Source organism: Salvia miltiorrhiza, chromosome 1 (genome assembly GCF_028751815.1).
Source record: "Salvia miltiorrhiza cultivar Shanhuang (shh) chromosome 1, IMPLAD_Smil_shh, whole genome shotgun sequence".
NCBI classification, from domain to species: Eukaryota; Viridiplantae; Streptophyta; class Magnoliopsida; order Lamiales; family Lamiaceae; genus Salvia; species Salvia miltiorrhiza.
The window spans coordinates 41,447,911-41,466,494 of record NC_080387.1 but is presented as its reverse complement, the minus strand read 5'-3'; the positions used below and the strand labels follow the sequence as shown (position 1 = coordinate 41,466,494).

At 37.0% G+C, this 18,584-nt stretch overlaps 1 protein-coding gene and 1 long non-coding RNA gene across 2 annotated transcripts in view; one reads left to right on the top strand and one right to left on the bottom strand.

Annotated features, from left to right (window-relative positions):
- The window catches only part of LOC131025146 (uncharacterized), a 93,887-nt gene extending 82,971 nt beyond the window's left edge, over nt 1-10,916 (top strand). The window contains exons 3-4 of the mRNA XM_057954788.1: nt 10,003-10,067; nt 10,658-10,916. The gene's annotated coding sequence lies outside the window, so the exon portion shown is untranslated. The remainder of the gene's footprint in view (nt 1-10,002; nt 10,068-10,657) is intronic.
- LOC131025205 (uncharacterized) lies at nt 3,434-4,386 on the bottom strand. The gene is made up of 2 exons (XR_009102113.1): nt 4,318-4,386; nt 3,434-3,711 (listed from the first exon to the last, which is right to left on the bottom strand). It is a non-coding gene; the product is annotated as an uncharacterized LOC131025205 (long non-coding RNA).
- Nucleotides 10,917-18,584: the final 7,668 nt, after the last annotated feature.

Below are 18,584 nucleotides of genomic sequence, written 5' to 3'. Positions count from 1 at the left end.
CTCGGGAAATACATCTCTATATTCCCTTACCACTACTACATCCTCAAAGTTTTTACTTGATTCTCCTTCATCATTCAAGTAAACTAGGTAAGCTTGTGCTCCTTTCTTCTTTACCAATTTCGACGCCTGAAGTGCCGAAATGATTGGAATTCTCTTCTTTCTATCAATGTCGTGAAAACATGTCTGTTCCTTCCCAGGTGGTTGGAAAGTTATCTGTCTCTTCTTACAATCAATCGGGGCAAAGTTTCTCTGCTAACCAGTCCATCCTTAGAATAATGTCTACGTTCCACATAGGCATTAAGTGCAAGGTTCTTGCTTTCATCTTTAGTGATCCTAACTCAAGCTCTAAGTTAGAAATCATGTGAGAAACTGTAGTAGCTCTTCCTACAGGAGTGATTACTCTCAACTTGGGACTAGCTCGTTTTGGTTCGAGTTTGAAGGTAACATGCTTCAAACACTTAAAGAATGCGAGGCTCCTGTATTAAACAGGATTCTAACTGGTGCATCCAATAACTTGCCCATACTACCTTAAAGTCCTGCCTTAAACCGGCACATTAAAACTCAGACATCTCATTCATCAGTATCCATCTTCTGATGAGCGAATCGTGATAGCTCACAGAATTCTCGATTATACTCTACAACCGATTTCTTTCCTTGCATCAAACTTCGATAATCAGCCTCTCGCTGCTTACTGTACTCCTCTGTACATACTTCTCAAGAGTAGTCTTCAATTGTTCTCAAGGTGTAGTTTACCAGTTGCTCAGGGTGTTAAAGTCCTCTGACGTGCCTCTCACTAGTCTTATACATCAAAAGAATCTACTAGGATAACTCAAAAGTTGTAAGGGTTCAACCCTAGAATGACATCAAAACAAATTGTTCAAGAGACTCAAATGAATGACCAGAGGGTAGAATGAAGTAACTACCAGGTCGAACAAAAATGACCTAGAGTAAGAACCCATCTGGCTTTTCAACCGAAAGTTGAAACACGTGGGTTTATAAACCCAAAACACGTCTACTGAGATTTGGATCATGCGGACTGGCCAGGTCCAACATAATCACTCCCCAGTCACACGGGATATACTATCCCGAACTTGGAAATTCTGTGTCTTCTAAACCCTCAACATACTATACATAACAAAACTTAAGTTCACACCAGCAAGCTAAAAGCTTAAACTCAGGGTCCTATGTTCTAGACTCTTGTTTCGAAAGTTCAATATTTTTTTACTCTCCTCTCATGTTGCGGTGGTGGTGGCGGAGTATTATCCCGCCTATCCTTCACATCACACTCTTGATGACATCTTTGAGGCATTTTTGAAATCACAAAAGGAAAACTCAACTCGACCAACGCTCTAAGCATCCTCAAAACTCAAGTTCAATTTACTAACTCAACTTTAAGGAAACCCTCACGGTCACCTTAACATTCATCTGTAAGGCAATAAGCACTCACGAAATGCTAACAAAAAGACCACTCTGAGTCCACCTAATATATCCATCAGTAGAATGCCTCTTTTTAGAGGGCTTACATAAAGGGGTTATTTAAACCCTACAAAAACCATAGTATCTATCGTAATGTCCCTTCTAAATCGACACCATTAATAGTACTATGTCTCGGTCTGGACCTCCTACGGTAATTGCTACCAGTTAACTCATCTAGTTGCTACTTTAGCACACTAGGAACATCCATCTATTTAACATCAGTAGGGTACTAAATTCGCATGCTTATCTATCATCATGTCAAAATCTCAAGTACCAGTATCTCCTAAGTAAGTTATATACATCGCAATGTAATTGCAACTAATCAAAAACGAGGGTGTACCGCGCATACTCTCAAGATCATCCTTAGCTCTAGCCTACATCGACTTCTCTTCTCATCCTCATCAACTCTAGCCCTCCTCGGCTACTTCTCATCCTCATTATCGTTTATCATTTTATCATCTTTGGTAACTGATACTCAAGAATCGACTCGATATCTACTACACTCTTCTAGAGTCCCTGGTAGAAAACAAGCATCCGGTCAGTAGATCCGCATAGAAAATCTGGGTATCTGTAACAAATCCCATCTCCTGTGGGTCCAATGCTCAAGACGACATGTCCCATCATATTGAGTGGCTTTCTTCCTTGCTCAATCCTACCACTCGATTGGTAGCACGGGGACTAGGTGCACGATGCCATCCAGTCTAGTAACAACCATAAGGCTTTCATCCTTTCATAGTCTATGAACATGTGTTTGAAAATCTGCTAGGGTATCTCTGTACCACATACTGTACGCCTCGTCCTCGTATCCGATCTTTCCTGAGTTCAATCTCACAACAGTCCACTTTCGTGCAGTGCCAACAGTCCTGGCCAACCTATAAGGAGAACTTAAAGGTGACTCTAGGAACTAACTCTACTTGGCTCCAGCAACAGAAATAAACAAAACATAACTTAGCAAAACTCCTATTAAGTAGTACTGTTATCTTAAAACTCAAGCTCAAAACATCTAAATTCTCATCTCGTCCCGTCTTTACTTAGTAGGGAATCTCTCTAAACAATGATATTAGATCCCTTAATCTAAATCATCGTGACTCAGTAAGACAACTCAACAATTCTCTCTCAAAGCCATCTCCAAAGACTATGGCTCATGATACCTCCTCAAGTACCATTAAGGTTGCGTGAGCAAAACTCGCGTCACAAAATAACTCAACATATCGTACAATATCTCATTGCAGCATGCTAATAACTCATCATTAATCATGCTATTATACTCAAGCTCATAACTCAAACTCATAACTCAAACCAACAAGTACTTAAAGCAATTGCTAATTCTCTCAAGCTTTAGCTCTAAGTTCTCATTTCATCCTTCTACTTAGTAAAAAAATCTCTCTTAACAATGACATTAGATTCCTTCATCTAAATCATCGTGACTTATCACAACTGCTCAAACAATTCTCATCACAAAACATCTCAAATACATCACATCATAACTCATAATTATGCATCCTCAATCATATAACATCATATGATATAAACGCTCTCATGATTCATCATGTAACATCAACATATGCTCTTACAACATAATAACTCATTATTAATCATGTTGTCATCCTCAAACTCAAACTATGCACCTTTAAAGTGTAACATCATAACTCATCATATAACCTCAACATCATGCTCTTCAAAATTTAACGTCAAATAAACTTTGAAATTTTACATACCTCGTTGAGCCTGGTGTGATGGTGCGCTGAGCTCACGGTTGTTAATAACTATTAGTCTAGTGACTCATTCTAGACTAAACTCAAGACTTCTAATTCAGAGCTTTCCTTCGCTCTGATACCACTCTGTCACAGCCCGCCCTAACTAGGGATAGTTAGGCCGAGTGATCCACGACTAGGGATGGGGTTAAAGAAGAAGGGGAAGAAAAGGGGCGTCATTTATAGCCGTAAAACTTACTCATCTTAATAAAACTCGTCATTTTTATTCATTAATACTCAATTGAAAACAGTCTATGAAAGACTGCATAAAAGTTAATTAATATCATTAATCAAGTTATACATCATATGCAACCATTCTCTTAAGACTCAAAGTATGACATAACATACTATAACATCAACAACATCTTGCAGCGGAAAGTAGCTAGACATATGTATGAAGACATATTCTAGACAGGTTAACTATTTATTAACAACCCTGGAGACTCCGCTCATTGCAGCACCATCATCACATCAGCTCAACCTGCACATTTAGAAAACATATGCAGGGCTGAGTACATAAGCACTCAGTGGGCACGTATGCCTAGGTATAAAAATACATGCTTCAAAACTGTAAATTGTCATGCCATCATAATCAGTACAGCAAGGGAGTTTTTTCGCTAAAAATGCCCAAGCTTACTAAGTTCATTTGTGATTCTTAAAGTTCGTCTGATCAGACTAAGTTCTTTTGTAATCTATCATATCTGAAACTGTGTGCCGGAGAGGTGGCCACCTCTCACGGTCACTTGACCGGCCAACCCGCTAGATGACTCACGGTCACTGGTGTACACTAGCCCTGGCAGGATAGCTATCAACTGCTCAGGACCCGAATTCGATTGCATCATTGGCAAAGCCAAAGCAGATAGATATCATACTAAAATTTAAACATTTTATGGCAAGACAATACTTGAAATAACTTTGACTCAAATATTTTGTAACGAAATAACTTGCTCAAATGTAACATTAAACTCATTTGATAGATATATATAAAACTGAAATTAACAGTTAAATCATCTCATGCATTCATTCGTATAAGAGGCCTACGACACGTAGGGGATCTCTATATACGTATAGTAAAAGTAATGCCCACCTCGTTGTGTCTCTGTATCAATGAGTAACGTCACTCTCTCCCTCAAGTCGTTACTTCCCAAAAGGACCTTCATCGTTATGAAGAATTGGTGAGAAGTTATAAAAGAAACCTCGATTAATAATCTAATCTCTTTTATGAAACATTAGTATCTCTAATGTTCATCTCTCTTGATTGTTAATCAATATAACAATTATTATCTCTCGTCATTACTCATTAATTATAACATCCTTATGTTATAATTAGCAGCGCTTCAATTAAAAGAAATATTTAACACATCGAAAAGTCCACTTTCTTAGCAGATCTATTCGCTCTCATCTCGTCTAATTAACCGATTAGAAAGTTAAACTTTCCATTAGGCATGTATTTGAGTCACGGGTCAACAAGAATTGACTATGCTCAAATTCTAATTTCACTAAAAATTTCGGCATGACCTATTCATATATAATGTCAGCCACGAGATTTCAACGCGTGAATCTCACTACGTGAACTCGTCTCTCGACTCAAAACTTAACATCTTGACATCTTTTCAACGCAAACCAAACAATTCAAAATCATCAAAACTCTTTATCAGTAAACTATCATTTATACTCGACACCAATTGTTCGAGTGTCAGATACCAACATTTATGTGCGTTAATCATAACTCTCACAACTCACACCATTTAGTCATATCGTATCATCCATCAAAACAAATATAATCAAGTTGTTTTCTAGAAAGTTTTGCTGTTTTTGTGTCATCTTTAAAAATTCATAACAACCAACTCAATCATCATAAACTCTCATACCAATTGATCTCAAAAACTTCATGAAGTGTAGTTCACTCTAAAAATGGTAGTTAACCAAAAAGGTTAAAGGTTTTTGGAGATATTGCTCTTTTAGTGCAGGCTGTCAAAGATTGACAGTTTCTGCCAATTTTGTTTAGGCCATTAGAAACCAAGGCAAACCTTAATAAAATTCCATCAAATTTAATCATCCAAAACTAAAGGTATCCTTGAAGATTTGGTTAAAATTTCACAAGAGAAAACGTTCATATGATCTGCCAAATAAACAATGAAACTCATACACTTTTACTGTTGGACAAATATGACAGCAGAACAGGGCATTTTTGAAATAATAAACTGCTCTGTTTCAGAGGTCATAAAAATCGAAATCTTATGTTTTTAGAAAAGTATTGAAGTCTAGTTTCGTTTAAAAAAAACGGTGATGCAAAATCCTTCATGGATTAATAGATATAAACGTTTTTGTGAAGTCTACCAATAGTTGACAGATTCTGTCAAGGATTTTTCAAAATATCTTTAAAATAGCAAACATCATCCAAAAGACATGAAATTTTGCAGCAACGAAACACACATATCATAGATAAACATACTAAAATTTCAGAGCCATCAAGCAATGAAAACTCATCGAAACATAAGCTTGAAACTGCTGTAAAATTTTGACAGAATTCCAGTTTTAATTTCGTTCAACAATTATCATCCATAAATTGTAAATCAATTAGCATGCTCATGTGATATCGTAGAACACATATACGCAATAATATTCATTATGCAACGTCTCAAACTTCACGAATTTAAATAATCATACTCTAAAAATTTATACAATTTTCGTGCTTGGAAAAATACGAATTTAATATATATCGATTCTAGCATACCCCTAAGCACAAATATCAAGTCAAAAGGATCAAACAAAAATCGAAAGACAAGCTAATATGTGAAAAACGGGGCTGCCCTCATGGGTTTCATAGCTACGGTTCGTTCCGTTCTTACTCCCTTCATTAAACATGCTCAACATCTACCCAAGAACAACATACTAAAATTTCACGACGATCCGACGTCGTTTCAAAATAAAGTCGAGAATCGACGTTTTTCGACGTCGACGAAAATCGAAAAGAAAACCATCAAAACGTAGGTAGAGGTCTTACCTACTTAGATACGTGATCGAAAAGATGATCGACGCTCGTCTCGATGCTCAAATCGGAGGTCAAAAGCTCCAACACCAAAGAAAATGGTGTTATGTGTGAAGTGTGTGTGTGTTTTAGGTGTTAGTGTGTGTGTTGTGGCTGATATCAACGTGATATAGTGTGAGTGAGTGGGTTTGGGCGGTTGGGGGGTGGTTAGGGGTAGGGTAGGTTAGATATTTAGTCGTTAAATATCTCGTCTCGTCTCGTTTTAACGACTAACTACCCATACTCTTCGTTACTCGCCCTCTCAACCTCTACTCACTTTCATTACACTCGTAATTCTATATAAATATAGAAAATACAAGCTCGTTCTCGAAATTCTGATAAACGAGATCTACACGTTTATCGAGAAATCCCGATTCACTATTCACTCGTCGTAAAAAAAAATAAAAACTTTCATTATTGGACTCGTATCGAAAAACTAAGAATATTTCTCGACGACGTGCACATAAGATTTTGAAAGTCGACAAAAAGACGAAATAGCAGTATTTTACTATTCATCGTCAAAAAGTCAAAATTTTGAAAAACGTCTTAACGGACTCAGATCTCACTTCCGAGTTCATCATTCTCATTCAAATAATTATCTCGAATTATTCAAATACTCAAACTCAAATACGGATATAAAATCTCACATCATTCTCACATCATCGAAAGAACATCTCAACATCTTAAAAAAAATAACAAGAAAACTTCATATAACTCCTCATCTCTTTACAAAGTAAATCAAACAAGGGATCTAAACCTTAATTACTCAAACTCAAGAAATTAAACACGTCATCAAAAGCCCGGGTATTACACCATAGAACCGCGCGGTTCTATGGTTAGTGTTTGGTGTCAACATAAACTTGATGGTCATGCTATTCAACTGTAATGCCCCGACTTTTTATTAAGGATTATAGACTTTTAATTATTGATTTAAGGATTTCTTATGGTAATTAGGGTTCAGCATCCATTAATAAAATACGGACTTATGTGAATTTGATGATTACATACGTGATAATTTATTTTTATTTTTATTTCAACGGATGATGCACTCAAAATATATTTTGAGTCCATTAAGAGAATGATGGAGCTCAAAGATTTATTTTGAGTTTTCAAATCGAAAAAAAAAAATATGTATTTATTTATTTTTACCGAGAAATTTAGGAATGATGAGTTATAAAAATTTTCCATCAATAGTTTTCTCAAATTATTTTCCTATGATATATTTATAAATTGAGAGAATGCACTAATGTTAGTGCTATTTATTCTAATTTTGATCACAAGAGTTTTATGCTCTAGCATTTTATTAATTGATGATTAGTCTTACATATATTTTTTTTCTTACACATGGGTTATTACTACACCACATTTTTATATTTACTTAATGTAACACCCCATTATCCTCCACTAATATTTTCTTTTCCCTACCACTAATCTTTTTCCCTACCAACACTAATATTTTCTTTTCCCTACCACTAATCTTTTTCCCTACCACTACTCCTACCTCTCCACCACACTACTCCTTTTCCCCCACCACTACATTCTTTCTCCCACTCTCACAACTTTTCTCCCACCATTATCACACTCCATAGAAGCCTTTGAAGCCCCAAGAGAAGTAGCAAAGCAAGGGAGAGTGTGGGAAAACTATAGAGTGAAGGTTGTGCTTCGAGGGTGAGTTTTTCTTTGCTTTTTCTCAACTGAAAATGCTTTATGGCCATGGATTTTTACACATTTGTGTGCTATATTATGTGAGGATATGTTTTATGATTTTGGATGATTATTTTGGTAGAGTTTATTGGGTGAAAAACCGTGCATGAGGTAAGGCAGCGAATCTGCCATAAGCACACTGCTCGGCAGTGTTTTGCAAGGCGATTCCAGCCATCCAAACGGTTCCCAAAAATTCCCAAATTAATTGTGTATCATCTTTCATATGTTTTCTATACTTTGGTAAAATTTCAGAAGGTTTGGAGCTCTTATGATTTATTTATGAATTTGTAAACATCACTGCCCATCTGGAATACATTTTTGGTAAACAATCTTTGGGAGGCCATAAGTAAAGTTTCAATCGGTGAAAACCTTTGAAACTTGAATATGTCACTCTAGACTCCCGTATCTTTCTTTTGACATCGGTCTAACCATTTTTGAGTAAGGGAAACAACCGGTATAAATTCTTGAAATCTAGTTCTTATTCCTTGTACCATCCAGTAGATTTTATAAACCTACGACTTTGAGGTGGCAAAGGCCGACTTAAATCTTTGATTCTCAAGCCTATCTTTCTACTGAATATTCACTGACATGTTGGGAACTTACTTGTTCAGTTTTAGAATTTTTGGTGAAGCCTAAAGTGGTTTTTCCGATTTATGTTCTAAATCTGCCAAACTTGAACTCTTTTTGTGCACTGAACTTTAGACAGTCATATCTTCTAAACCATGAATGTTCTTGGAGTAAATCCAACTGTAGAGTGTTATGATCTCTCCCTAGTTTCCAGATTGACCCTTGGGGTTCCCAGTGGAGTTTTGTAAAGGGAGATATGAAGTTTTAAAGAAAGCCCACTGACTTGGTTGTAATCTGGAAATCTGAAATTTTCAGATTTTTGCTTGTTAAATACCCATCTTTGAGAGGGCATATCTTGCTCGTTTGAATTTTTTTTCATTCGATTCAAATTGGAGAATGATCCTTGAAATGTCTAGTTTCCAGAATGTCTTTTGGAGCCTCATTTGGAGATCCGAGGCAGATTTGATGTCTGTTGCAAAACAACCTCTTAAGAGCTCAAGTTGTTGAATTATTTTCTATGTATCAAAGTTTATTTTAAAGGATGTTTCATGAAAGATTTAGTATATGTGCGTAACAAGTTTGGGACTATTTATTTTAAATGAGGTCCGTTCTTTTATTTAAATTATGATGGACTTTTAATGAATATTTTTGGGATTAAACTCTTATTTCTTGATTTATATAAATTATTTTTTTAAGGACTTATAAATATGAATTTCGTAGGCCTACTGACCTACTGTGATCGACGGTTTGTCGATGTCTAATAGCTTTGAAAATTTTATAGCAAGTCCCTACATGAGTCTTGAGTACCCTGGTAAATTTCAAGCCATTCCAACTTCGTTTGATACTTCTTTAAAATGCAAAACCTAAACTGCACATTACTACCGAGAATTTCAGAGAACAGAGGAAAGAGTCATTCATTTCAGTAGCTTCCTGTGTGATCTAGATTTCCAAATTTTTATGGTATTAACCTTATTGTGTTAGCTAGATATCCACCAAAGTTGAGCCCAGTTTGACAACGTTTACTATTTTTCAAAAATCCAAGTTTTCGATTGTTCAAAACTGCCGAACATGGTAGATCGTGGTAAAAACGTCATATCTCTCAAACCACTTGGAGTTTTCGACTCTACTTTTTTTTTATATGAAACTAGACTCGAAGATCTTTCTTTCGGTATGAGTCTCGAGTCCAGGAGATGTCGGAGTCAGAACAAATTAAATTTTGAAGTTGAGTCAGTGTAAAAACAGAGCATGTTTTGATGATGTTTGATTGTGATTCTTATGTGCCTTATGTGTTTGTGTTGCCTATGTGTTTGAATGAGATTAGACGAGGTATGATTGATTTTTGACTGTCTTTAATGTAACGAATTATGGATGCTAGAACCCTAAAACATTAAAAGATACCCTAGGCACGTAGAATTAGACTTTGTCTTATGACAATTTCTTCACGAACTTATCGACTCTTCATCAATGAAGGTCCGGGCGACAGAAAGTGAAGCCGAAGAAGAAACGACTCCACGCCAGCTTTAAGAACAATTGAGGTGGGCATTACTTTTACTATACGTATATAGAGATCCCCTGCGTGTCGTAGGCCTCTTATACGAATATATGCATGAGATGATTTTAACTGTTAATTTCAGTTTATTATTATGCCCAAATGATAAATGACTCTTATGAAATGAAAATGAAAATGTTTATGAAATGAAAAGTTTATGAAATGATTGACTGCCAAAAATGTTTATGTTTTTATATGTATCCTATCTGTGTTGGTTCGCCAACTTTAAAGGAAATCCAATTGGGATCCTATGCTAGACAAAGGTCGCTAGCTAGGGTTAACGTGTACACTCATGGAGACCGCGAGTCGCTTGCGACCGGTCTTGGCGTCCGTGGTAAGGAGGCCTCCTTCCCGGCGCGTGACAGAAAGGACAGATATGGATCATATAGACTGAAAATGGGATGCGCATCCACCTTTATGAAAATGAATGAAATGTTTTAGTAAGCGCAGGTCATTCAAGAAAACCCTGTGTGTTACTGTTGGCAGTTCAATTTATATATGTATGCATGTTGTATTTTCGGCTTATGTCACTGAGTATTTTTATACTCAGCCCTGCATGTATTTCTAAATGTGCAGGTTGAGCAGGCGATGGAATGGATCGGTGTTGAGCGGATTTCCCTTTTGATGTTTATGTAATGAAACCTTGAGTATGCATCTCCATATGCATAACTCACACGTTTTTTTCGCTGCAAACACTCTGACTTATTTATCATTTCTACTTGAACTTATTACTACTTCATTTTAATTAACTTTCAGTTGGGGTCTAGTCGTTATGGCAGACTCATTTGTGAATTACCCAAGTGGTTATATATATATACCACTAGTTTGTTATTAATGTTGGTTACTTAGTAAATCCCCTTTAATTTCCGTTTCTTATTGTTCACCCCAAGTCATAACCCCGGTTAACCCGTCATTGGGATAGTGGGCTGTGACAGAGTGGTATCAGAGCAGTTCGTTTGCTCTGGCACTAGAAACCTTATTCTAAAAAGCCAAGTCTAGTTTGATTCACTAGACATACGTGGGTTAATACGACACCGCTCAACACTCCATTGCATCGTGCTCAATCAAGGAAAAAGGTAACTGCAGTTACAACGTTTTAAAGATGTTATTGTTCTAAACTGTTTCATGAAGATGTTTATGTAAAGAGCATGCTATGATGAAATGTTGAATGTTTTGTCTTTCATGGCATATCATTGCAGTTATGATGATATAATAAGAAGAATGATAGAGAATTGACACATGCTTTCCCCAGAAAACATAGATTGCTATAAGTTGCATGATCACGATTCTAAAAGAACATAGACTGCTGGATTAGTAGGATATCTCTACAATCTAGATTCTTGAAGTGATGATTTAGAAGAATGATAGAGAACTTAGAGCATTTCAGCTTCCACAAGAAAACAATGGTTCTTTTGAATTACAAAGAGGAATGAAAAGACATGTACGCGTTGAAGGAAAAGCACGGAATGATGATACAAGATGAATTCAAGGCAAACATTGCATCAAGGGTTTAAGCATAAGTCTCTACGTTCGAATGTTTACACACGATGGAACATCGAATCGACTTATGTTACACGATAGATTATAAAAAGGGCGTGATTTGATTGTCTGCGGGTTATATATATATTTGTGACATACATGGGAAATGGGATCCGAGTCCACTAGAATAGAAGACCTTAAAATAAGTTTAGTTGTCTTAATGAAACTTATGTTTTGTTATGCATAGTATGTTCATAACCTTGTACATTTAAGAGTTTTACGTCTACTTACGTATAAGAAGACTCACACTTTCCCTTATCTATTAAAGAGGGTTACGTCCAGGCATATTCCGATAGTTAGGAAAGCTCCGCGTTTGACCCAGCAGAGACTACCCGGGCATATCGGGATTTTAGTATAGCTTTTGACGACGACATAAGAATTGTTATAGCTCAGTATACACGCCTTTGGACTGTTGCCCATGTCTTTGGGACTACAAGTTATATAAGAAAATATGGTTCGACTGTCTGTATGTAGACCTTGGGGAATAAGAGTCTAGTTCAATAGGACTAGAACCTTAAGTTTGAGCTTTAAGCTGCCACTACGAACTCAAGTTTCGTTATGTATAGTATGTCCACGACTTCTCAAGTTCGGGACAATGTTTCCCGTGTGACTGGGAAGTGATGATGTTGGACCTGGCCAGTCCACATGATCCAAATCTCAGTAGACGTCTTTTGGGTTGAAAACCTATATGTTTCAACTTTCGGTTGAAAAGCCAGACGGATTCTTACTCGAGGTCATTTTGTTCGACCTTGTAGTTAATCATTTCATACCTCTGGTCATTCTTTTGAATCTCTTGAACAATTTCTACAACACCTTGCTTTGATGTTGTGTTGATTTTGAGCCTTGCAACTCGTGAGTTGTCATAGTAGATTCCCTTTATCGATAAGACTAAGAAGTATTAGTCTACTGACCTAGTATACCACCCAAACTATAGCTTTGTATAGTTGTCTCTCATTGTGTTTAAATTAGTTGAGATTAGTCTTTGTCCTATGAATATTATCGACCACTCATTATGATAGAAATTCAGAATCCAAATTGAGACCGTAATATAGAGTTTGCGTACATGAACGACTTTCTGTGTTGCATTCCAATTGACTGAATTTGCAGATTTTGGTTGAAGGCCAAAAGAAAAGCGATGACTCAAGAAGAGCTGTCAGACTTGTCTTAGAAGATTTTCAGACGGGGGTATATGACAATTATATTTCTAATAGCCGTTATAAGAGGAAAGGAAAAGAAGTGTTTAATCCAAAGCAAAACAAGATGGGATATGACCAAGTATGACCATATTTTCTGCAGCATGTCCGTTAGGCCCCACAGTAGGTGGACATAGAAGAAAAGATGATAGACAAGTTTCACTCCGGCCTAAGGTACTCGACAATTATACCGAGTTTATGAACTCTGAATTGTTCAGCCAAGCTCTGGACGCCGAGGTAGTAGGCCCGAGATTTGCTCGACCCAAACTCAACTCAGGAAGCAAATGATCAAGGACGAAGGCAAGACTACTATGATAGTCGAAATGGCAAGAGGCCTTGGTAGGAAACATAGTGCCCAAAGGCAAGGACAAGGACATCAAACAAACATAGGACCTGCTAAGGATAAGTAGGGCCAGCCTGGGGTACCTCCATGGCCGAAGTTTTCCAAGTCATATTATGATATATGTTTGGATGATAGTAATACATGTTTTAAATATGGTCAGAAGGGCCATTTTGCTAAAGATTTCCAAGCGAGGCCACAAGGAGGGATGTGAAGATCGAATCAACCGGGTCAAGCACAACCATTTAGGGTCATTCTAGGCCAACAACTACTCTATCCACCACAACCCCCTTAAGTTAGAACCTATGCCCCGCACAAGAATAAATAAGGAAGCAAACAAGGAAACCTAATAAGTATGGGCACGCTACTCAACACACCTGTTATACTTCTGTTCGATACGGGTGCCTCGCATTCTTTCTCTGCAAGTGCATGTGCAAATACCCTAAAACTCATACTTGAAAAGGGCTAATCTGGACATGAGAAATTCTTTACCCATAGGAGGGGCGACGATAGAAACACATGCTTACTCAAACCAAGAGGTAAACATAGGATCATTTAAGGTCATAGTAAACAACTTGCAGTTTATACAATATAGGACATTGATGTAATCCTAGGGATTGACTGGTTAGCTAAGAACTACGCCATAGTTTTATGCAAGGAGCGAAAGATTGCTTTTAACTTTTCGGGGATGGATGCTTTGAGATAAACCTGGGGAACAGGATACCAATTATTTCAGCCTTACAAGCGAGGAAGATGATAAACAAGATAGACTGCCAAGCTTTCCTGGTATACCTGATCGGAGGAGTTGAGACCAAAGGGATAATTGAAGACGTAAAGATTGTACGGGAATTCTGAGATATTTTTCAGAAAATTTACCAGGGCTGCCACTCGATAGACAAGTAGAATTTACCATCGATTTTGAACCAGGATCAGCACCGGTATCCAAGGCACCTTATAGGATGGCTCCAAGGGAATTGGAGGAGCTAAAGATCCAATTACAGGAATTATTGGACCTAGGTTTTATCAAACCTAGTGTATCCCATGGAAAGCGCCTGTGTTATTTGTCAAGAAGAAGGAAGGCACCTTGAGGATTATTTATTCGACCAACTCAAAGGCGTGAGTGTAATCTTTAAGATCGATTTGAAGTTTGGGTATCATCAGTTAAAAGTTAGACATGAAGATATACCCAAAACGGCTTTCCGAATAAGATATGATCACTACGAATTCGTAGTTGTGCCGTTCGGATTAATAAACGCGCCAGTGGTGTTCATGGACCTCATGAACAGAGCATTCTATCCTTACTTGGATAAGTCCATCTTGGTATTCAAAGACGATATCCTTATCTACTCCAATATTAAGAAGAATATAAGAAACATTGAGAATCGCATTGCAAACACTAAGGGGTGAATGTCTTTATATCAAATTCACTAAATGTGAGATTTGGCTTAAGGTCAGAAGGTATCAAGGTTGAAGCAGTACAAGGATGGAGGTCACCAACAACTCTAAATGAGATAAGAAGTTTCTTAGGATTAGCTGGCTACTATCGAAGATTCATTGAAGGATTTTCAAAAATAGCAAGACCAATGACGCAGTTACTTGGGAAAGGAATCAAGTATACTTGGACTGATGAGTGCGAGAGAAGTTTTCAGCAGCTCAAGGACATGTTAACTACTGCACCAGTGCTAGCAGTTCCAGAACCAGACAGGGAATATGTGATCTACACGGATGCGTCGAAAAATGGACTAGGTTGTGTGTTAATGCAAGAGGGAAAGGTGATAGCATATGCATCGCGACAACTTAGACCACATGAACTGAATTATCCAACCCATGATTTAGAATTAGCTGCAGTGGTGCATGCACTGAAAATATGGAGACATCACCTATACGGAGTTAGGTGTGAGATATTCACCGATCACAAAAGCTTGAAATATTTTTTTTCAAGCAAAGGGATCTGAATATGAGACAAAGAATATGGCTCGAACTAGTAAAGGATTATGATTGTGGTATTAACTACCACCCAGGCAAGGCCAATGTAGTAGCCGATGCATTGAGTCCTAAAGTCTCGTCTAAGTTAGGATACTTTCTCACGAGGGAAGATGAACTCATTAAAAACTTTGACAAGATGAGGATAGAAGTGATTAAACCACCTAATACAATAGCGAGTGTTATTGCGACAATACCCAGTTTGAGAAAAATGGTGGTAGAAGCAAAAAGGAAGGACGAAAAGATGGAGAAGCTACGAGGAAGAATAAGGATAAGAAGTTTCAAGAATTACAACGACGAATCAGATAATACTATCTTCTTTGAAGGGAAGATATGCATGTCCATGACAATGAACTTAAGAATAAGATAAAGCCATGGCACCCATATACTGTCACCAGGAAGTACTAAGATGTATTAAGATCTAGAAAAATTCTAGTTAGGAGGAATGAAACGAGATGTAACCTCATTTGTTGAAATATGTCTTGCGTGCTAGCAAGTGAAGGTTTTACAACATATCACATTGTTACTTTAAGTCTTCGAGCTCATAAAGTCAAGCTTAATGTCGTGTTTGGGACAAACTGAGCCCTTAACGAACCAATGAATTTCGTTGTCGAGATGGATTTTTTTTCGAATCCATCATACTTAAGCAAAGGTTGTCACGAAAGGGGGCAGTCAATGCCCACATGACTCGAGATTCCTTCGATGAATGAATAAAAGTTTATAACGGCGTTTTAGGCTGACTGCCTACATGCTCGAAATGGTTGGTCTCCTTACAAACTGTTTAAGTTGCCTTAAGAATGCTCTAGAGATATTAGTCATTATAGTTCCGCTTAAACGACATAGAAATTATTAATAAGGTATGTTGAGGACGACCGAGCTAAACCGGGGTGAAAGCTGAGAACATGTTTTTGCCACTCATTGTGAGACATATAATACCAGTTATCAATCGACTATCGATAGATTGGCAAATGAGGCGTTATACCTGAGGAAATATAGATCACCACTTTGTTGGGATGAAATGGCGAGATGATTGAGATCGTCCGTCAAATCAGAAAAAGGAATCAAGGAGGCCCAGGATAGACAGAAGTCATATGCTGACAAGCGCTGAAAGGACCTATAGTTTGAGGATGTAAAGAAAATTTTTCTGAAGGTTTCTCCATCAAGAGGAATCGTTAGATTCGGTGTAAAGGGTAAACCTAAACCCCGTTTTATAGGCTCATACGAGATTGTAGAAAGGATAGACCCAATAACTTACTGGTTGACGTTAGCGCTAAGCTTTGAGAATGTGCGTAATGTATCCCATGTGTCGCAAATAGAGAAGTATGTTTACGATTCAAAGCATATGATCCATAAGAACAACATTATTATTAGTCAATATTTGAGTTACGAAGGAAGATCCAAATCTATCTTAGATCGGGAAGTTCAGGTACTAAGGACTAAGTCAATACCGATAGTAAGGGACCTATGAATATATCATGGTCAATAATAGACTACCGTCTAACAGGAAAATGAAGTACTCAGAGTTATTTTCTGAGGTACAAATTTCGGGACGAAATTTATGTTAAGGGGGATAGTATGTAATGCCCCGACTTTTTATTAAGGATTATAAACTTTTAATTATTGATTTAAGGATTTCTTATGGTAATTAGGGTTCAACATCCATTAATAAAATACGGACTTATGTGAATTTGATGATTACATACGTGATAATTTATTTTTATTTTTATTTCAACGGATGATGCACTCAAAATATATTTTGAGTCCATTAAGAGAATGATGGAGCTCAAAGATTTATTTTGAGTTTTCAAATCGAAAAAAAAAATTTATGTATTTATTTATTTTTACCGAGAAATTTAGGAATGATGAGTTATAAAAATTTTCCATCAATATTTTTCTCAAATTATTTTCCTATGATGTATTTATAAATTGAGAGAGTGCACTAATGTTAGTGCTATTTATTCTAATTTTGATCACAAGAGTTTTATGCTCTAGCATTTTATTAATTGATGATTAGTCTTACATATATTTTTTTTCTTACACATGGGTTATTACTACACCACATTTTTATATTTACTTAATGTAACACCCCATTATCCTCCACTAATATTTTCTTTTCCCTACCACTAATCTTTTTCCCTACCATCACTAATATTTTCTTTTCCCTACCACTAATCTTTTTCCCTACCACTACTCCTACCTCTCCACCACACTACTCCTTTTCCCCCACCACTACATTCTTTCTCCCACTCTCACAACTTTTCTCCCACCATTATCACACTCCATAGAAGCCTTTGAAGCCCCAAGAGAAGTAGCAAAGCAAGGGAGAGTGTGGGAAAACTATAGAGTGAAGGTTGTGCTTCGAGGGTGAGTTTTTCTTTGCTTTTTCTCAACTGAAAATGCTTTATGGCCATGGATTTTTACACATTTGTGTGCTATATTATGTGAGGATATGTTTTATGATTTTGGATGATTATTTTGGTAGAGTTTATTGGGTGAAAAACCGTGCATGAGGTAAGGCAGCGAATCTGCCATAAGCACACTGCTCGGCAGTGTTTTGCAAGGCGATTCCAGCCATCCAAACGGTTCCCAAAAATTCCCAAATTAATTTTGTATCATCTTTCATATGTTTTCTATACGTTGGTAAACTTTCAGAAGGTTTGGAGCTCTTATTATTTATTTATGAATTTGTAAACATCACTGCCCATCTGGAATACATATTTGGTAAACAATCTTTGGGAGGCCATAAGTAAAGTTTCAATCGGTGAAAACCTTTTAAACTTGAATATGTCACTCTAGACTCCCGTATCTTTCTTTTGAAATCGGTCTCACCATTTTTGAGTAAGGGAAACAACCGGTATAAATTCGTGAAATCTAGTTCTTATTCCTTGTACCATCCAGTAGATTTTACAAACCTACGACTTTGAGGTGGCAAAGTCCGACTTAAATCTTTGATTCTAAAGCCTATCTTTCTACTGAATATTCACTGACATGTTGGGAACTTACTTGTTCAGTTTTAGAATTTTTGGTGAAGCCTAAAGTGGTTTTTCCGATTTATGTTCTAAATCTGCCAAACTTGAACTCTTTTTGTGCACTGAACTTTAGACAGTCATATCTTCTAAACCATGAATGTTCTTGGAGTAAATCCAACTGTAGAGTGTTATGATCTCTCCCTAGTTTCCAGATTGACCCTTGGGGTTCCCAGTGGAGTTTTGGAAAGGGAGATATGAATTTTTAAAGAAAGCCCACTGACTTGGTTGTAATCTGGAAATCTGAAATTTTCAGATTTTTGCTTGTTAAATACCCATCTTTGAGAGGGCATATCTTGCTTGTTTGAATTTTTTTTCATTCGATTCAAATTGGAGAATGATCCTTGAAATGTCTAGTTTCCAGAATGTCTTTTGGAGCCTCATTTGGAGATCCGGGGCAGATTTGATGTCTGTTGCAAAAC